Here is a 22824-nt window from a genome sequence, read left to right on the forward strand (position 1 = left end):
ACACCCCACTGTCACAAATAGATAGATCAACTAGACAAAAAATAAGTAATGAAATACTAGAACTCAATCGAACTCTTCAACAAATGAACTTAACAGATGTTTACAGAGTCTTCCAACCCACAAAATCAGAATACACATTCTTCTCTGCTGCACATGGGTCATTCTCCAAAATAGACCACATACTCACACATAGAACATGTTTAAGTAAGTGGAAAGGAATTGAAGTTATCCCCTGTATATTATCAGATCATACTGCAATGAAATTGGAGATCCATAGCAAAAGAAACAAAAAATTTTGTAAACATGTGGAAATTGAACAACACACTTCTGAATAACCAATGGGTCACAGAGGAAATTCAAGAAGAAATCAGACAGTTCCTTCAATTAAATGGCAATGACAATACAACATATCGGAATCTATGGGACACAGTGAAAGCAGTCTTAGGAGGGAAATTCATAGCAGTGAATACGCATATTAGGAAAGCAGAACGAGCCCAATTAAGCAACCTGATGCTGAACCTCAAGCTTCTAGAAAAAGAAAAACAGGACAACCACAGAGCTCATACAAGGGAGGAAATTATAAAGATCAGAGGAGAAATCAATGCAATGGAGACTAAGAGAATGATACAAAAAAATCAATGAAGCCAAGAGTTGGTTCTTCAAAAGAATCAACAAAATTGACAAACCCTTAGCTAACCTTGTCAGAAAAAGGAAAGAAAAGGCCCAAATCCATGTAATTAGGAATGAAAAGGGTGAAATTACAACAGTCCCAGCAGAAATCCAGATGATCATCCATACCTACTTCCAGAACCTATACGCCCAAAAGATTGCCAACACAGAAGAAATGGACAGATTCCTAGATACATACGAATTACCAAAGTTGAATGAAGAAGACCTAAAAATTCTGAACAACCCAATATCAACCAATGAAATTGAAAAGGTAATTAAAAACTTATCAACTAAGAAAATCCCAGGCCCTGATGGCTTCACTGCTGAATTCTACAAGACATTTAGAGAGGAACTGCTGCCACTACTGTTTAAACTCTTCAATGAAATTGAAAGAGAAGCAATACTCCCAAATTCACTCCTGGAAGCAAGCATCACCTTGATCCCCAAAGCAGAGAAAAACCCAACTGAAAAAGAGAATTATAGGCCAATCTCACTAATGAACATAGATGCAAAAATCCTTAATAAGATACTGGCAAACAGAATGCAGAAGATCATTAAGAAGATCATACACCCTGATCAAGTGGGATTCATCCCAGGGATGCAGGGATGGTTCAATATATGAAAATCAATTAATGTAATACACTATATCAATAAAGCTAAGTACAAAAGCCATATGATTATCTCCATAGATGCAGAAAAAGCATTTGACAAAAGCCAACATGCATTTATGATAAAAACCCTACAGAAAATTGGAATAGATGGTCTCTACCTCAAACTGATAAAAGCCATCTATGAAAAACCAACAGCCAATATCATACTAAATGGTCAAAAACTGAAATCCTTCACACTCAAATCAGGAACAAGACAAGGATGTCCACTATCACCACTCTTGTTCAATATGGCTCTGGAAACATTAGCCATGGCAATTAGACAGGAGAGAGAAATAAAAGGAATAAAGATAGGTAATGAAGAAGTCAAATTGTCATTATTTGCAGATGACATGATACTCTATATAGAAGACCCCAAGAACTCCACCAAAAGGCTTCTAGACTTAATAACTACATTCAGTCAAGTAGCTGGTTACAAGATCAACACGCATATATCAATAGCTTTCCTCTACACCAATGACAGACTCACTGAGAGAGAAATAGAGCAAATAATTCCTTTCACAATAGCATCCAAAAAACTGAAATACCTAGGAATCATCCTAATGAAAGAAATCAAAGACCTCTGAAAACTATGGCACTCTGAAAAGAGAGATTGAAGATGATATCAGAAAATGGACAGACATCCCCTGCTCCTGGGTAGGAAGGATTAATATAGTGAAAATGGCCATACTTCCAAAACTGCTATATAGGTTTAATGCAATTCCAATTGAGATCCCAGCAGCATACTTCATAGACCTCGAGAAAACAATCCAAAAATTCATTTGGAGCAAGAAGAGACCCAGAATAGCAAAAGCAATTCTAGGTAACAGAGACATGGCAGGGGTATCACAATCCCCAACCTGCAACTATACTACAAAGCTACTGTGATAAAAACAGCATAGTACTGGCAAAGAAACAGACTTGAGGACCAGTGGAACAGATTAGAAGAGGGAGAAACAACGCCAGACACACTCAGACATCTCACCTTTGACAAAGGAGCCAAACAGCCTCACTGGAGGAAAGATAGCCTCTTTAATAAATGGTGCTGGAAATATTGGGCTTCAATTTGCCAAAGATTAAAACTAGAACTGTATCTCTCACCATTCACTAAACTGAAATCAAAATGGATTAAAGATCTAAATATTAAAATAGAAACTCTGAACCAGTTGGAACAGAGGTTAGGTAGAACCCTTAAAGACATCGGTGTAGGAAAAGATTTTATGAACAAAACCTCAGTTGCCCATGAACTAGCACAAACAATCAACAAGTGGGATCTCTTCTTATTGAAAGGCTTCTGCACAGCAAGAGAAACCACCAGCAGTGTGAAGAGACAACCCACAATGTGGGAAAAAATCTTCACCTGCTCTTCCTCAGACAAAGATCTACTATCTCGAATCTATAAAGAACTTAAAAAGATCAGACCTCCCAAATTTAAAGACCCAATCCAAAAATGGGCATTTGAAATGAACAGACATTTCTCAGACAAAGAAGTAGAAATAGCAAATAAACATATGAAAACATGTTCAACATTACTGGTCATTTGAGAGATGCAAATGAAAACAATGCTGAGGTTCCACCTCACTGCAGAAAGAATGGCTGCTATCAAGAAATCAACCAGTAACAAATGCTGGCAGGGCTGTGGGGAAAGAGGAATCCTGCTCCACTGCTGGTGGGAGTGTAGACTGGTGCAACCATTGTGGAAATCTGTATGGAGATACCTCAAAGAACTAGGACTGGAAGTCCCATTTGACCCAGCTATTCCCCCTGCTGGGTATCTTCCCCAAAGAATTAAAAGAATCATACCACAGTGATATATGTGCACCCATGTTCATAGCAGCACAGTTTGTAATAGCTAAAACTTGGAAATAGCCCAAATGCCCATCAACTGGAGACTGTATAAAGAAAATGTGTTTTTTTTAAAATAAAATGGAGTGTTACTCAGCCATAGAAAATGAGAAATTAGAGACATTTATTGCTAAATGGATGCACATTGAGGCAACGCTCTTAAGTGAAATAAATAGGACACACACATGTAAATACCAAATAGTTTCTCTAGTGTGAGAAACTGAAAGTGTAAATAAGGACTAAAAGGTATAATATATATATGAAATAGGAAGAAAAGGGGCAAAGGGGAAGGGGAAATGTGAGGGGGTAGGGGAAAGGAAAGAAGGAAATGGAATTCATATGAAAAAATGGAAACAAAGTCTTTGTAAATAGGGAGGGGTGGAGGGGTTGAAGGGAGGGCAGGGGAAGGGGGAAAAATAAGAACCAAGAGAGATTATGTAAAGGTGCAAATTTCCAATGATTGAATGTAACTGTATTGTATACCTAAAATGTACCAATAAAATTAATTTTTAAAAGTTTAGAGCATATCCAATTTGCTTTATCTCTTCACTCTTTCTTTGCAACAATTTTTGTCTTCCTTAGAAAAAGAACAAATGAATGGGAAGAGAAGTAATATATACTGAGCCTTTACATCAGACACTATATATGCAGTACATTTTCCTTTTTATCCTGAAAATGATTCTGTAAGCATTAGTGTCACCTTCACTTAATCAGTGCAGTAACTGACAAGCAAAGGTGTAAGTAGGTTGGTCAAGGGAACACAACTGAGAAGAAAGAAAAAATTCAGATCCAAGCCACAATAGTCACACACACACATACACACACACACACACACACACACACACACACAACCCTGTAATCTGAGCATTCTAGGAGGCTGGAAAATTTACAGTTTAGGGGGATTTGGTCCCAAAATTTAAAAAAAAAATTAAAAGGAGCTGGAAATGTAACCCAATGTGAAATCCTTGGTTAACCCTCAGTGCCACAAGATGAATCAATTACTGCAGTTCTATCTAGCTCCGACGCACAGGATTTGAAGTATCCCACGTGGCACTGGTGACGATGATGGTGATGGAGGCGATGGTAGTGATCATGATGATGGTGAAGACGCTGCTGGGGAGGAGGACACTGACTACAATACACAGATGAACTCAATTCAGGGTCAACCCTCCTGGTTCTAGGAACAGAAGCAAGACAATATCAGCAACCAACACAAGAGGGACCTATAACACCAGACTAAAGCAAATTAGAGACGGTTTCTAGAGAGACTCGTGCATCCCAGGAGAGAAGCCGGCTGGCGACATTGTAGCTACCTCCACCGTAGTCTGGCAGTTGCACTTTTAACTTCAACTGATGGAGAAGTCAACAAGTATCCTTTGGCTAAATTTAAAGGTGCCTGTTAACAGGACATTAAAATGTGATTTTGTAACGCCTTCAACAAAATGACATTCGGCTTAATCAGACGCGATTGTACCTATTACTGTATTTAGTTTCACTTGTTTGTTTAAGTACAGAATTTTCATGGAGAAAAAATTTAAGTAAATCCAAGATACCTATTCTGAATGGAAACAAGAAATTTTTCAGTGTAATCCCAGTAACAAACCCAGCATTCTCCTTAAAGCAAACGTAGTCAAATAAGCTCCCTAGGTACGGGGCTGAGCAGTGCATTCTAGGGGGTGGGAGGGAGAGAGGAGCAAAGAGAAGAAATCCAATGCAGAACGGGATAGAATGAGAAACAGATGGCCTCACGTTTCCAAACCGGAAATGTTTTTTTCTTTTGGGAGGTTGGTTGTTTACTGATTGTAATCTGAACTGCAAACAGGAGATACATACAAACGACTTTAAGTAACAACTCATAAATCCCGGCTGCAGGTCAGGCCAGCCGCTCCTTCTGGCTGGAGCAGGGAGGGGATGCCCTGGGTCCCTTTGCTCTCCCCGCGTGGCCCTGGGTTCTGCTGGCCGGTGCCTTCCAGTTTGGGGCTCAGGAAGCCCTGTCTGAACCTCTGGTCTGGAGAAGTAGCCTTGCTCAGGGCTCAGTTGTATCTTTCCTACCCAGCCCTAGCCAGGGTGTGCGGGGCGTAGCGGACCACAGGGCCCAAGTGTACTAGTGGAATGAACTACTAGTCGTGGTGAAGACAAGAATTAATGTCCTCCAAGAACCTGCTTCATACTTCCGGTTACTTACCATGCTATTTTTGTTTTTCAAATGCAGCATATCTCTTCTTGCCCTAAATTAGCTTCTCTTCTTGAAAAACCAGTATCTGAGAATGGCATGGCTATTTTCTTAGTTCACGGGCTCAAACATTTCTCATTCACTTCCAGTATCTACGTGATGCCCGGTCCTCCAGAAGGGGCAGATTTACTCCCACGATGGCTCTGGAATCTAATTTTTCATATCCAACTCCCCTGCCAACATACTGTTCAGTTTCCTACCTGGGTTTTCACATCGAAATCGGTCCTCCTCTATACCTGAAAACAATGTATACTTTATACCGGAGTTTTTCTTTAGAAATGAATGAGTACAATTTACAGAGAAAACAATCCTATGGACCCCCAGGGCTGATGTAATTCATTTCATTATAATTTTTTAAAGTACGTGCAAACTAGTTTATGAATGTCTTTCCCTATTATTCTCATACCACTATAATACTAAAAAAAACCACCCTACATTGTACATTGTATTTTTAAATTAAATACCCATGTGAGATCAAGTATGTTAATTTAGTGCCACTAGTTTGTTTTCCTGAAACCAGTAACATTAGAGAGGTGAATCTGCTCATTTTGTTTTTCACTTGCTTATAACGTCATTATTTTGATTGTAGTGTGGTGCATTTTCTGTTTTTTAAGTTGTCACATTGTATAATTAATAATTAACACTTTTCAAATTGTCAGAGGGGTTTTGTTTTTTTGGTTGTTGATTTTTTCTTTTCTCCTTTTGGTACTGGGGATCGAACTCAGCTCCTTGTGCTTGCAGAGCAGGAGGCAGAACCACTGAGCTAATTCCCCGGGCCCTGGTTGTTGATTTTTGAGACAGGACCTCACTATGCAGTTCAAGCTGGCCTCACACTCATGTGATCCTCCTGCCTCAGCTTCCCAAGTGCTGGGATTACATACGTCTGCTACCACGCTGGGCTCAATGAGTTATTTTTAATAACAGACCTCGTAATTCTTTTAAAAATGAATATTTTGTTGCATATTTGCTGATGAGCAATTACAAATTAATTATGTACTTAGACATGCTCAGGATAGTCCAGAAGCATCCACTCCCAAGACACTGTCTGTGTCAAGTTGGCTCTTTGGAATCCAGGATGCCTGCATTTTAGGTCCCGGGTAGGAGCTCAGTTTCCTGGCTCACATTCATCTAACCTGCTGCTCAGCCCCTGTTCCTTCAGGCACTGTGGCATCACATCACCTTACTTTGATATGATGTCATCATAAGCACAAATTCCAATACTAAAAAGTAAACTCCACAAGGGAAAGTCTTCTCTTTCTTCACTTTTCTTTTCTTACTATACTGAGCATTAAATCCAAGGCCTTTGCACTGAGGTACATCCCCAGCCCTTTTTAAAATTTTTATTTGAGAGAGGGTCTCACTGGATTGCTATTGTAGTCAGGGTTTTGGCAAGGGAATATATTTAACACAGTACACATAGTTTATAGGATTATTTTATATTTACCCAAAAAAGTCAAATACAGAGGAGTACAAGAGATTAGCCATACACTAGAGGCCCAAAGAATCCAGCCAAGGGCCTGGATCCCACAGCAATGTCCCACACAAGTCCAGCTAAAGGCTTAGAGTCCAAAGCAATGTCCTCCATGAGTCCAGCCAGAGGCCAAAGCCCACAGCAATGTCTCATGCTTGTCAGTGTTGAGGATCTGCACCCGGAAGGCCCAAAGGCCAGTGGTGGAAGCCAGAAAACCTTCACCAATTTGATGGGATGAAGGATTTGTGCCTCCAGGCTGAGGGATCTACATTGGAGCCAGGAAGTTATGCTCATGGTGAAGATCAGAGCTCCCCTGACCAGGACAGCAGCCATTCCCAGCAACAGGGAAGCCCTGAGCTCCTCCTCTACCAAAAAACAGCCAAGTTCACATCAGGAAAACAAACCGCAGCAATCTTCTCCTGGAAAATCAACAGCCCCAAATCTTCCCCTCCAGTTCTCTTTTTATGGCTATTGGCAACAGTCCTCAAGTGGGTCTTCCACATCCAGACCAAGCTGATTCAGTTCAGCTGGGCATTACAAGTAGACCATTAGCTAATCCACCACAGTTGCTAAATTGCTGTGCTGAGTCCAAAGTTGTGATCCTCCTGCCTCACCCTCTGAAAATGCTAGGACTATACACCACAACTGCCTTTTATTATTGAAGATATTATTCATGCACAAAATTACGAAGAGCAAATTTCTAATGATGAATGTCATTATACTGTATACCTAAAATGTACCAATAAAATAATATTTTTTTAAAAAGTACAAAGAGCAGCACAGTGAATCTCCTCACAGTCCTTACTCAGTTCACAATCACTGACTCCTGTTTCATCTGCACCCTCACCCTCTGGCCTGCAACCACCATCTCACTGGGCCTCCCCAACCCACCATGCTGGGGATTGGAGACAGGGCCTTGTGCATGCTAGGCAAAAGCTCGGGCACTGAGCCACACCCTCTAACACCTCTATTTTTAGACAGTCTCACTAATTTGCCTTGGCTGGTCTCAAACCTGTGATCCTCCTGCCTCAGTGTCCCAAGTAGCTGGGATTACAGGCATACACCACTATACCCAGCTCCCACTGGGCAAGTCCCACATATCATGTTAGCTTACTATATATAAAGCTTTTAGTATGTGTGTCTAAAAACTTTCAACTCTAAAAACTCCCTTTGAAAACATACCCACAATACCATTAAAGTTAACAAGATAAGAATAACTTCTAAAAATTAATAAATATTCAGTTAGTTTTCAAATTTGTAGAAAAGACTTTCTCCTGTTTGGGCTGGTGCTGTATACTCAGTGATTAGAACAATGTAAGTACTTAATTAATATTTCTTGACTGAAAAAATAGAGATTGAACTTGAGTGAAAGAATCCTGTTATGTAATGAAATCATTCAAGCACACAAAACAATATGTTTTAAGATTCACATTAGGATAAAATTATGTAATTTGATAAAATTGTCATATGATCAAGCAGTCCTACTTTCAGTATATACCTAAAAGAATTCAAAGCAAGGCCCTGAAGAGGGACTTGTCACTTCTGTTTATTCCCACATGCTCACAATAGCTAAAAGGAAGTAATCCACATGTCCATCAATGAGTGGATGAATAAAATGTGAAATAAACATACAGTGGAGTTGTATTCACCTTAAAAAGCAAGGAAATCCTACAATGTGCTACATGGTAAAACCTTGAAGACATTATGCTAAGTGAAATAAACCAATACAAAAGGATAGCGTATGATTTCACTTATACAAAGTCCTTAGAGCAGACAAATTCAAGAAACAGAAAGTACAGGTCAATGTGCTACAGCTCCCAGCACAGAGGAGGTTTCCGGGTTGAGATACCACAGCTCCCAATGCAGAGTAGGGGGCTTCCAGGCCAACCTACCACCACCCTCAGCACAGAGGAGGTGAGCCACGCAGGTGCCAGCAGCAGCACCACCACCACTACCACCACCACTGCCCCTCCATCAAAATGAGAAGACAAGCAAATAAGCCTCAGAACCAGGATTACAGATCACCTACAGCAACCCCAAAGGGAAACAAGATGGAACAATCTGATACTCAACCACCTGGACTTCCTGAATTAGCAACAAAAGAGGATCTGTAAAAAATGAAATCAGAAATAATTTCTCACGTAACAGCAGAGATTGCGCCCATATTGCAAGACATGATTAAGAAATCAAGAGAGGACATAGATTAAAAAAAAAATAGAGGAGCTGAGGAACATGATGGAATCCCAACATAAAAAACGAATGGAATCCATAAAACAGATGCAAACAGATTTCCAGGAGATTAAAAACTCCACTGAAAGTCTACACAGCATAATGAACCAATGTGAGGACAGAATTTCAGATGTAGAATATAAGACTGCAATTAGTGACCAGGAAAAGAAAAGTTGCTATAAAATTGTAAGGGACCACAAAAAATCAATCCAGCAGCTGCTAGATGATGCAAAAAAGAATAACATAAGACTGATTGGAGTCAATGAAGAAACAAGAGAGAGTGCACGTGACATAAAAAAAACTGTTCACAGAAGTGATGGCAGAAAACTTCCCAAGCAGGGGAAAAGAACTTGACATACAGATAAGTGAGGCATATAGGACTCCAACTAGCCTTGATCAAAAAATATCTACACATAGGCATGTAATTGTTAAGATTCCAGAAACGCAAGAGAAGAACAAAGTTCTAAAATCAATTAGAAAAAAGAAACAAATCACATACAAAGGAAAATCCATCAGAATCACAGCAGACATCTCAATGCAAACCCTCAAGGCAAGAAGAGCTTGGAGTGATGTATTTCAAGCCCTAAAGGAAAACAATCTCCAACCCAGGTTGATGTACCCTGCAAAACTATCTTTCAAAATGGATGGAGAAATAAAATACTTTCATGACAAAAAACACCTTAGGAACCTCATGAATACCAAAACAGCACTCCAAAAAATTTTAGACAATATCCTAGGAAAAGGCAATAAGGATCACAACCCCAGAAAGCCCAGCAGAATGAATACACCAGGCACGACAAGAAATTAAAAGCGAAGGGGGGGGAGAATCCAACAAAAAGAAGTCATGACAATGATAAATCAATATGTATCCGTTATAACCATCAATGTTAATGGTCTCAATTCACGAATCAAAAGAAATAGACTGGCAGAGTGGGTCAAAAAGCAAAATCCAACAATTTGCTGCATACAAGAAACACACTTAATTCAAAAAGAAACTCATGGACTGAAAATTAAAGGGTGAAAAGCAATACACCATGCTACAGGAACCCGAAAAAAAGCAGGAGTAGCTATCCTCTTTGCAGATCAAGTGGATTTCAAACCAACACTGATTGAGAGACAAAGAAGGGAAGAATCCAAGAGGAAGAGATGACAATCATAAATAGCTATGCACAAACACTAATGCACCCAACTATATAAAACAAATACTAAAAGACATGAAAACCCATATAAGCACTAATACAATAGTAGTGGGGGACGTCAATACCCCACTGTCACAAATAGATAGGTGAACTAGACAAAAAATAGGCAACGAAATACTAGAACTCAATTAAACTCTTGAACAAATGAACTTAACACATGTTTACAGAGTGTTCCACCTCACAAAATCAGAACACACATTCTTTTCAGGTGCACATGGGTCGTTCTCCAAAATAGACCACATACTCGCTCATAGAACATATTTAGGTAAGTGGAAAGGAATTTAAGTTATCCCCTGTATATTATCAGACAATAGTGTGATGAAATTGGAGATCAATAGCAAAAGAAACTGCAAGAATTTCATAAACACATGGAAATTGAACAACACACTTCTGAATAACCAATGGATCACAGAGGAAATTCAAGAAGAAATCAGACAGTTCCCACAATTAAATGACAATGACAATACAACATATGGGGATCTATGGACACAATGAAAGCAGTCTTACAAGGGAAATTCATAGCAGTGAATACTCATATGAGGAAAACAGAATGAGCCCAATTAAACAACCTGATGCTGAACCTCAAGCTTCTAGAAAAAGAAGACCAGGACAAACCCAAAGCTCATACAAGGGAGGAAATTATAAAGATCAGAGGAGAAATCAATGCAATGGAGACTAAGAGAATGATACAAAAAAATCAATGAAGCCAAGATTTGGTTCTTCAAAAGAATAAACAAAAATGACAAACCCTTAGCCAACCTTATCAAAAAAAGGAAAGAAAAGGCCCAAATCCATGTAATTAGGAATGAAAAAGGTAAAATTACAACAGTCTCAGCAGAAATCCTGAGGATCATCAATACCTACTTCCAGAACCTATACAACAATAAGGTGGAAAACACAGAAGAAATGGACAGATTCCTAGATACATATGAATTAGCAAAGTTGAACAAAGAAGATCTAAAAATTCTGAACAACCCAATATCAATCAATGAAATTGAAAACGTAATTAAAAACTTACCACCTAAGAAATCCCTGGGTCCTGATGGCTTCACTGCTGGATTCTACAAGACATTTAGAGATAAACTACTGCCACTACTGTTTAAACTCTTCAATGAAATTGAAAGAGAAGCAATACTCCCAAATTCATTCCTGGAAGCAAGTATCACCTTGATCCCCAAAACAGAGAAAGACCCAACCAAAAAAAGAGAACTATAAGCCAATCTCACTAATGAAGATAGATGCAAAAATCCTTAATAAGATACTGGCAAATAGAATGCAGAAGATCATCAAGAAGATCATACACCCTGATCAAGTGGGATTCATCCCAGGGATGCAGGGATGGTTCAATATATGAAAATCAATTAATGTAATACACTGTATCAATAGAGCCAAGGACAAAAACCATATGATCATCTCAATAGATGCAGAAAAAGCATTTGACAAAATCCAACATGCACTTATGATAAAAACCCTACAATAAATTGGAATAGATGGTCTCGACCTCTATCTGATAAAAGTCATCTATGAAAAACCAACAACCAATATCATACAAAATGGTCAAAAGCTGAAATCCTTCACACTCAAATCAAGAACAAGACAAGGATGTCCACTATCACTACTCCTGTTCAATATAGTTTTGGAAACATTAGCCAGGGTAATTAGACAAGAGTAAGAAATAAAAGGAATAAAGATAGGAAATGAAGAAGTCAAATTGTCATTATTTCCAGATTACATGGTACTCTACATAAAAGACCCCAAGAACTCCACCAAAAGTCTTCTAGATTTAATAACCACATTCAGTAGAGTAGCTGGATGCAAGGTCAACACACAAAAATCAATAGCTTTGCTCTATACGAACAACAGACTTACTGAAAGAGAAATAGGGCAAAGAATTCCTTTTTCAATAGCATCCAAAAAACTGAAATAACTAGGAATCAACCTAACAAAAGAAATCAAAGACCTCTTCTCTGAAATCTATAGCACTCTGAAAAGAGAGATTGAAGACAATATCAGAAAATGGAAAGTCATCCCTTGGTCCTGGGTAGGAAGGGTCAACATAGTGAAAAGGGCCGTATTTCCAAAACTGCTATGTAGATTCAATGCAATCCCAATTGAAATCCCAGCAGCATACTTCACGGACCTTGAGAAAACAATCCAAAAATTCATTTGGAACAAGAAGAGACTCAGAATAGCAAAAGCAATTCTAGGTAACAGAGACATGGCAGGGGGTATTACAACCCCCAAATTGAAACTATACTACAAAGCTACTGTGATACAAACAGCATGGTACTGGCAAAGAAACAGACCTCAAGACCAGTGGAACAGATTAGAAGAGGCAGAAACAACGCCAGACACACTCAGACATCTCACCTTTGACAAAGGAGCCAAACACCCTCACTGGAGGAAAGATAGCCTCTTTAATAAATGGTGCTGGAAATATTGGCTTTCAACTTGCCAAAGATTAAAACTAAGCCTATATCTCTCACCATGCACTAAACTAAAATTGAAATGGATTAAAGATCTAAATATTAAAATAGAAACACTGAACTGGCTGGAACAGAGGTTAGATAGAACTCTTGAAGACATTGGGGTAGGAAAAGATTTTATGAACAAAACCTCAGTTGCACGTGAACTGGCACAAACAATCAACAAGTGGGATCTCTTCTTATTGAAAGGCTTCTGCACAGCAAGAGAAACCACCAGCAATGTGAAGAGACAACCCACAATGTGGAAAAAAATCTTCACCTGCTCTTCCTCAGACAAAGATCTACTATCTCGAATCTATAAAGAATTTTAAAAGATCAGACCTCCCAAATTTAAAGACCTAATCCAAAAATGGGCATTTGAAATGAACACACTTTTCTCAGACAAAGAAGTAGAAATAGCAAATAAACATATGAAAACATGTTCAACATTACTGGTCATTTGAGAGATCCAAATGAAAACCACGCTGAGATCCCACCTCACTCCAGAAAGAATGGCTGCTATCATGAAATCAACCAATAGTAAATGCTGGTGGGGCTCTGGGGAAAGAGGAACACTTCTCCATTGCTGGTGGGAGTGTAGACTGGTGCAACCCCTGGGGAAATCAGTATGGAGATACCTCAAAGAGCTAGGACTGGAAGTCCCATTTGACCCAGCTATTCCCCCTGCTGGGTATCTTCCCCAAAGAATTAAAAGAATCATACCACAGTGATATATATATAGCACAGTGATGTTCATAGCAGCACAGTTTGTAATAGCTAAAACTTGGAAACAGTCCAAATGCCCATCAACTGGAGACTGGATTAAAAAAAATATGTTTTTTTTATAAAATGGAGTACTACTCAGCCATAAAAAGCAAGAAATTAGAGACACTTTTTGCTAAATGGATGCACATTGAAGAGATACTCAAGTGAAATAGGAAACACATGTGTAAATACCAAATAGTTTCTCTAGTGTGAGAAACTGAAAGTGCAAGTAAGAATGAAAAAATATAATAGATAATATGAAACAGGAAGAAAAAGGGTGAAGGGGAAGTGGGATGGGTTGGGAAAGGAAAGAAGGGAATAGAATTAATATGAGAAAATGAAAAAATTGAAACAAAGTCTTTGTAAACAGAGAGGGATGGAGGGAGTGAAGGGAGGGCAGGGGAAGGGGGAAAACCCAAGAAATAAGAGAGATTATTCAGTGTTTATTTATTTATTTACTGTGGCACTGGGATTGAACCCAGGGTCTTTACACTGAGCTACATCCCCAGTCCTATTTCTTTACTTTTTATTTTGAAACTGGGTCTTGCTAAGTCACTAAGTGGCCCAGGTTGGGCTCAAATTTGCTATCCTTCTGTCTCAGCCTCCCAAAATGCTGTGATTACAGGCGTGTATCACCATGCCTGGAGACTCTGCAGTTTTTAAGTAAGAGTTGTGGTAGCTTGGGGTGTTCTTTGTTGTGTATTTCCTCCCAGGTATCACACAGCTTTGTACAATTGCTTTGAACAAATGTATGTTGACTAAGGGAAGCTAATATAGTTTGGTGTTCTCTTGACTCATTTCTCTGTCACTTAAATCTCTCTAACTCTCTCTGTCTCTCTCTGACTCTCTCTGTCTGTCTTTCTCTCCCCTTAATTTTTTGTTCACCTCAACTTAAACTTAAAACATCTCACTAGTTTCCTACAATCCTCAAGAGAAAGGCTAAACTCTTTGGCAAGGCTTAGAAAGCTTTGGCAAAATCTGCATCCTGTCTACCTCTAGTTCCATGGCTTTTTTTTTTTGACAGACTCTTTCTATGTAACCTAGGCAGTCTTCAAATTCACAACCCTCCTGCCTCAGTCTCCCGAGTGTTGGGATGACTGGCATGCACCACCACAATCACCCTAGGGAGTCTCACTGTATTAGTCAGCCTTCCATCATTATAACACAATGAGATAACTTAAAAAGAAGAAAGGTTCTCAGCACTCTGGGAGTCTGAAGCAGGGGGATCAAAAGTTTGAGCCCAGCCTAGGCAACTTATCCACTTAGCAAGGCCCTGTATCAGCATAAGAAATTTTAAAAAGGGCTTGGACTATAGCTCCATGAGAAGGTCCTGAGTTCAAGCCCCAGTAATCCCCCCCAAAAGAAGAAATCTTTGTTTTGCCTCTGGGTTTTTTGAGGTTTAAGTCCATTGTCACTTGGCCCTGTTTGGGGGCTCAATGGAGAGGCAGTGCATCATGGCAGGAGTGAGTGATGGAGGAAGCCCATTTACTTTATGTTGGGGAATAAAAGAAAGAAAAGAGGCCAAGACCCCTGCCTCCTTCCGGGCACACCCTCAATGACCAGAAGTCCTTCTATCTGCCCCTTACCTCTTAAAGTTTCCACCACCTCCCAACAGCACAAAGCTGGGGACTAAACCTTCATCACATGGGTCTTGGGGGACATTTCAGGTCCATACTGTGGCATTCACAATGCCAGAAACAGCCCTTTTCCCTTTGTTTTCTGGAGTTCAGGTTCACATTTGCCTCCTGCACTTGCACTTCTTTTCTATTTACCTAAACGCTGCCTCCTAACCATCAAGATCTCCTGTGATCATCTAGTGCTAGCTTAAATGTCACTCCTTTCGGAAAGTCTTCTCTATCTTCTGACTCCTAGGTGTCCTTTCTAAGAGTCCCCGTAATATCTAGAACTTCACTACCTGGTACTCTATACCGGAACTGCCCATTCACCTGTGGCCTTCATGAGCACCGATGCGGGCTGAGGACAGGGTGGTGTGCACTCCTCATCTACTGACCCGGAGCCCAGGCTGTGCCTCCCTGGGGGTAATGGGGCTGGGGAGATGAGGCTGCGAGACATGAGGTTGTAGAAGAAAACAGGCTGCAGTGAGGAGAGCCTTGAGCTCTGACTTTATCCTGAAGGCAGGGGAAGACAGCTAGGTAGTGTTTTTAGCTTGAGAAATACATAACTATGTTTACAACTAAGGATTTAGAAAGCGTACTTTACCTACAGTACAGTGGATGAATAAAGAATATCATGAATCCTTGTCGGACCCATATTTACCACAGTCATCGGCCCTGCCTTGCTCTCTGGGGGACTCCATGTTGGCCACTGAGCTTCCAAAGCTGGCCATCGTGGATCCTTAGGTTCCTGTTCCCAGGCAGCAGTTAGATGACTGGTCTGTTAATGTGCTGATGGGTCACAGAGACCTATGGGTCTTTCTAGATCAGGAAGCAGATGCAGTCTGGGGTCCAGATCCTGAAGTTACATTTCTGTTCAGTTCACCACAGGGGGCCAAGGTGCTGATCTCCAACAGCCTCCTGCTGAGGGTCTAAAGAAGATTTGGGGTTCAGAGAAGAGTCTTTCAGCAGTAGTATAACGAGAGTTGGGTATGGTTTCACGGCATAAGTAGTAACTGTACCAGAAGGATCAAAGAAAGAAACTAGGGTATTTTTAAGGTTTTATTCTCAAGAACAGAAAATAAGTTAAATGTTATCTCAAGGATAGGCTTGAAGACTCAGGTGAGCAAGATGTGATCCAAAGAAGAATTTGTCCTGCAGTTAAAATCAGATGTCTTGTCCTCCAGAGAGGGCTTAGGTGGTGTCATTTTGACTGTTTTGGTTTCCTTACCTTCATCCTTAGCGGAACATTCTTCTATGAATACACTGTTATCTGCAAGCCCATTCTAATTCAATTGATAGCATAACAGTTCTTTTAATATTAATAATATTCCAGGCCCTGGAGTCATATTCTTTTTCTCTCTTTCTTTCTTTCTCTTTCTTTCTTTCTTTCTTTCTTTTGGAGTCATATTCTGATGGTCTTCGTAAAGGTATAAAAATAAAACCTACCTTAAAGTGGACTGATGTTGATAATTGAACTCACATTTGTTCTACAACAGATGGTGACATTTTCCAGCTCTGTCCTTTTATCTTGGAGAAAGGAAGGCATTAACACATGGGGACTCATGAGTCTGCACGCCTTATTCTCTGAATTGGGCCAAGTGTGAAAGACAGACACCTTCATTTAACTTCACTGCAAGTTTCTAAGTGTTTCTTTGAGTGGCCTGAGCACCAAGAGATGCTGTGTGATTTTTTTCACCAGTAGTGTGATCTGAGTTTCCTTGAAAAACAAAAGGTGATGTTTAGATTGGGCAGGGCTTGTAGATGGGGTAATTTATCTAAAATTTTCCTGATATTTCATAGATAATTTTTATTTTACTTCTGCTAAGGTGCAGGTTTCCTCTAAGAAGCATTCCTTTGCCCCCTATAAACTGGAGAAAGTTCCCAAGATTTGGACCTTAGGGTCCAGGCCTAGATCTAGCACATCCAAGGCATATGGCTGTGAATCAACCAGGTGAGCTTACCACACCACAGCTCCCACTTGGAAAGGGGGGTGACAATGGCAGGAGCTTCTCTGGAAGGCTTGTGTAGGGCTATGGACGTGGAACAACTCTGTACACTACATTGTGGTGTTCAAATGCTTCAAACATTATTATTCCTTCCTTTACCTCTCCTCTAGGTCTGCACTGCTTAAGTGTAACTGAGCTGAGGGGAAAGAAATTGAAGAAAATGAAGGAACAGGAGCCCTGGGCAATTCAGGATCAGAATCTGGGCTGGGGACAGGAGTTAAGATGAGCAGTACGGAGGCTGAGGCTGGGGTTAAGGAGAAGAAACCAGCCTCCTTTCTGTGTCTCTTCCTTCCTCCCTCCCACCTCCTCCTTCCTCCCACTGAGCCTCATTTCAAGTAAGCTGTACTGTCTTGTCCTCCTGGCACCTTCCAGGTGAGAAGGCAGGAGAAGCTGGCTTGCAGGGATGAGCAAGGCAGTGGGTGGCCTGCAGGCTGGCTGACATTGGTGGATCCCCCAATGGAGAATCCATCCATAAAGTTGGAAATGACAAAAAAAAAAAAAGTTGGAAATGACTGCATATGCAGACAGGTGAAGATGTGCACTTCCTGGGTGAAATGCACCAGCATGCTCCCCCCTGGAGCTGTCACCCACCCTCATGCTTTCTAGTCATTTCCACAAAACCCCAAGGATAGCACTCAAGTGTGCACAATGCAGGTTACAAGATGTTTCATTTCTTTTTAATTACTCTGCTTTCAGTAGAGTCCTCTCTATTTCCTAGGCAAAGAATCTGAGGGCCAGTGGTTAAATGATTGTCCCACGGTCACACTGCATGAAGGAAACAGAACCCAAGCCGAACACCAGACCCAGTGCTTTACTGCAGGGCGCCAACCCCTCAGCCCTGATCTGAAACCCTCAGACTTGCAGAGGAGAAAAAGTACTGGTGTCACACTGTCAGGTCACTTAGCTGACACAGAGAATATATTTGCTTCTTTTAATGGTAGCTGCACATTGTCCCCTGGAGCCCAAGAGGCCAGATTCACAGAAGATGTTTCCTTGGGAGGAAAGCCAGCCTGGCTGGGCCCAACTTGTCTTCATTCTTGTGGTTTGGGCTACACACGGCAGACTTTAGCCAGGAGGAGAGAACCTTTCAATGCACATCCCCAAGAGCCCTTAAAAATAACATCTTGCCCTCAAGGTGTTTTCCCTGGTAATGGAGACAGCCAATGGCAATGTGTATAAATAGGGTTGATCTCAGGCACATCGTTAAAGGTGACTCCTAATTTCCTCATCTGAACAAAGGCAACAATACTGCAAACTTCCCAGGACCGCTGTGAGACAATGACTACACCCCGTGAAACCCCACATGAGAGAGTCTATGCCAACACCCATCCAGGTGCAGGCTCACAGCCAGACTTCATCAATCGTGCATCAGTCAGGAAGAAGAAAAAAAGGAATTATGAAGGGGTGAATGAATGAATGGATGAACATAATAGTTTATTTCCAGTATAAATGGAATGATGTGCTAGCTCACCTTCTATAGGATATTACAGTCTCATTGCACTTTTATATACTGTGGGACCAAAATGACTCCATTTTGGAGCCGTCTCCTTTGTTCTCTCAAATTTGTGCTTAAACTAGGAATTCACCACTTGAAATTCCTGAGTTTATTACCCAACCACCTGTGTACCCGGGGAGAGAGCATTCCAGGCACACTATCTGTAGGATAAGCAGTTAATGAGCTGACTGTCCACACAAGATAGATGTGGCCATTAGTTAGTGGGTCTGCTAACGATCAGTATGTAACAACCGGCCATTAATCTTTGCCCCTTTTCTCCCTCACAAAAACCAATACGTAATCCCCTTCGACCCCCAAAGCCTAGCCAACCAAAACCCTACACTTCATATGTATTAAGTATTAACCAATCACCTGGCTACTAATAACCAAAGCTTGTTGTATTCTCAATAAAAACCCTGCTAGTTAGGGACTCAGGGCTCTCAATCTCGATCCGCTGTGTCGGTGACAGTTGAGAGTCCCTGCTTAAGCTTGAATAAACGACCCTTGTGTGCTTACATCGGAAACGGCCTCCTGGTGGTCTCTGGGACTTCACAATCTGGGCACAACAATACTATCTCATTTTAATCTTCACATCTCTTTATGTAACATTTTTAAAAAAGTCTTTTTGTACCTGAGCATAATGATGCATGCTTGTAATCTCAGCCTTTAAGAAGGCTGAGGCAGAAGGATCCCAAGTTCAATTCCACCTAGACAACTTAGTGAGACCCTGTCTCAAAGGGGGCTGAGGATGTCGCTCAGTATGAAGGCCCTGGGTTCAGTCCCCAGAAACACACACACACACACACACACACACACACACACACACACACACACACACGATCACCTCACTGCTGCCACTGCCTGCCCAGCCTAACTAAAGCACCCTTTTCCCTACATGCTTTCCTCTTTACTTCTTTTATTTTCTGTGCCTCAGTTAACATTATCATGATTTGACATCATCTTCTGGGCTGTTGCTGTTTTGAAGTCTGTAAGCTATTCCATGTGCCAGGCTCTGTGCTGAATTTGACCTCCATCATTTAATAAAATAGTCACAGCAGACTTATGAAGTCAGTGTCACTTTTATTCCTGTTTTATCTGTGCAGAAACTAAAGTTTTCAGAGTTTCACTTTTCCAAATCAAACAGCAGTAGTCACTCTAGTAGGAGAGTTCAGATTTTTGGGGGGGAGGGGGTTTGAGGCAGGGTCTTCCTTTGCAGTTCAGGCTGGCCCAGAACTCAAGGTGATCCTCCTGCCTCAGCCTCCTGAGTGCTAGGATTATAGGCGAGCACCACCAGGCCCAGCTGGAGAGTTCAGATTTTTGACTGCCACAGCCACACCTTTAAGTACAACTTTTCAGATCTGTTACCAATGTTTGACTCTGACATGGGTTCTTTTTCCCTCTGGGAACTGTGGAACCAATAACAAGACCAAGTGCCAACTGAATGGCAAAGAAGAATTTTATTCTTAGCCAAGAACGGGTGGTGAAAAGCAGAGTGATGCAGGCTGTAATTCCAGCATTTGGGAGGCTGAAGCAAAAGGATTTCAAGTTCAAGACCAGCCTGGGCTACACAACAAGACCCTGTCTCAAAACTAATGATAAGAAGAAAAATGGAGGATGAAACTCACAAAGTAACCCAGGCACTGTTATCCCAGCACTTGGGAAGTTGAGGAAGGAGAATCTAGAGTCTGAGGCCACCCTGAGCTATATTGAGACCTTAACTAAAAAAAAAAAAAAAAGCCCTCACAAATCAGTTTTTCAACCCTTTAAGAGTTGAGAGATTATAGAGAAATAATGGAAGTCAGAAAGAGGGATAAGCTAATAAAGGGGAGGAATGTTCACCTCTTTTCTGGGAATTGGTGGAGACTTTCTGGGAATCCAGGCAAGCCCTAGCCCTCCTTTCAAGGCCAACTGTTGTGGCACTAGGCCTGTGCGTCATTCAATCTGCAGACAGGATTGTAATGGAGACAGATGCCCTCTGGTGGTTACCTTGCAGCCATTTTAGATTCAACCAGTTTCAACTGGAAGGGGAACCTTAAAGATAAGCAAGATTAAAATTATGTCCTTGAACGGGTCGCCGCGGGACATCTGCTCCTGAAGCTCCTGCAGCTCCTTCCGGGTGCCGATGGTCTGCTGGTTCCGGACATACTCCGACAGCTCCCTCAAACCCGCCTCGGTGAAGTACTTCATGAAGTGCTCCATGCTCTGCTTATTGGCAGGAAAAAGTTCTATCAGCCTGCTGTCCACGCTGACTTTCCGAAGGCTTGCAGCCATCGCGTTGATGCCTTTCTCCTTGATCCATGATTTGAAGAGCTCCACAGCAAACGCTGCTGAAACCCCTCCTTTCACCAGATTCTCGCTGTAGAGGCCGATGAGGATAGGCGCCTTGAGTGTCCCTTTAGCCAGCAGCACGCCCGTCAACATGGCCAACTTGTTCCGCTCTGACTCGGAGAAACCCTTTAAGAACAGCAGCAGCTTTTTCACCACATCTTCAAAGCCTTTCTCCAGGTATTTGTAGCACCTGATTAACTTGTTAAAAACTTGCGCTAACGCCTGCATGGTCTCCAGGTCCTCCTGTGTTGCGAATACGCAGACGTCTGTCCGCATTGAGTCGTAGGCCAGGGCGCCACCCAGGGCCAGCATTCCACCAGCCCCCAAGATGTCAAAGGGCGTTTCTGCCTAGGCGGTAGTCAAGTTTTGTTCCGGAAGCATCGAGAAGCTTAGCTACCTCTTCCAAATCAGTACCAGTTTCAGATAAGCCCTGAATAATACAGTCTTGAAACTGAGTAGGGTCAAACCTCTCTTTTTCATCTCTTTTTCTAGTTTTAAAACCCTGGCCTGATAGCGTTGGCTTTTGCTGCTTTTGATTATTCATAAAAGACACCCGAATTTAAGGCCAAAGAAAAGAGCCAGAAATCCCTGGGGCAGCGAAAAGTGAGGCGAGGTCTCCTCTGCGACCGGAACTAACGCGAAGGAGGAAGGAAGCGGGAAGAGATGTCTGCCTTCTCATTTCCGTCTGCTCTTGCTGCTGCCCATATGTGGGTCTTGGGGTTGTGTTCACAGTGACAACTGTGAAGGGTCTTCGCTCACAAGGAAATGGCCTGGGACCGAGGCCACCGGAGACTGAGCAGAAGTCGACCCTTTTCAAGGTGCCATTCTCCTTAGCCAAGACTGTGGTATTTAAAACAAGTCTTGACAGAGGAATATGTGATACAATTTGAAATAAAGGTATAATAACCTTAATAAGAGCTTTAGAGCTGATTACATTGTGAATGGAGTAAAATTGTTAAATGAATAACTTAATTTTTCATGCACCGGCACAAATGTATTCACTAGATTTCCACGTAGTGATCTGCTTTACTTTGTAATTTATAGTCCTTAAAAGACTTTTTTTAAAAAATAAAATTCATCCTTACAAAAAAAAAAAAAAAAAGGAAGATTAGGGCAGGGGAGATATTCAGAGAGGCCAGCAGGCATTTCTTGACTAGGGTGAGGTAACATATCCATGAATTCAACTAACTGACCATCAAAGATATTGAAAAGGCTGGGTACTCACCCACATTCCCAGCACTTGGAGGCTGAGGCAGGAGGATCCACAATTAAGGCCAGCCCAGGCTACATAATGAGACTCTGTCTTTAAAAAAAACAAAATGAAATAAAACAAAAGCAGGCAGGGGATTTACCTCAATGGTTCCACCCCTGCCTCAAAAGAGCAAGGTCCCGAATTCAATGCCTGCTACCAAAAACAAAAACAAGAATCACAAAGAAAGGTAGATAGATAGATGGACAGAGATCCAGCTCATGGTACACACCTGTAATCCCAGCAATATGGAGGCTTGGACAGGAAGATTACAAATTCAAGCCCATCCTGGGCAATTTAGCTACTTTCCAAGACCCTGTCTCAAAATAAAAAAATTTTAAAAGGGCTGGAGATGTAGTGCAGTGCAAAGACCCTGGGTTCAGGCTCTAGTATCATTAAAAAACAACAACAACAACAACAACAAAGATAGATTAAAAACCCTGCACCACTTGTCCTGAACATCTACAGGCTTTTAAACTTGTCATTATCTCCCAAATAACATTGGTAAAACTACTTAGACATGTACGTTGTATTAAGTGTTACAGACAATGGTTTAAAGTACACAGGAGGATGAGTGTCCATGCAAATATAGGACCATTTTATAGGA

At 41.2% G+C, this 22824-nt stretch overlaps 1 pseudogene; it reads right to left on the bottom strand.

Moving 5' to 3' along the window:
* Window positions 1-20454: 20454 nt before the first annotated feature.
* On the bottom strand, window positions 20455-21887 carry LOC101700560 (eIF5-mimic protein 2 pseudogene; annotated as a pseudogene).
* Window positions 21888-22824: the final 937 nt, after the last annotated feature.

The sequence above is a fragment of the Heterocephalus glaber genome, unplaced genomic scaffold, assembly GCF_053883595.1.
Source record: "Heterocephalus glaber isolate CG9 unplaced genomic scaffold, H.glaber_assembly_v1.0 deba00001431, whole genome shotgun sequence".
NCBI classification, from domain to species: Eukaryota; Metazoa; Chordata; class Mammalia; order Rodentia; family Bathyergidae; genus Heterocephalus; species Heterocephalus glaber.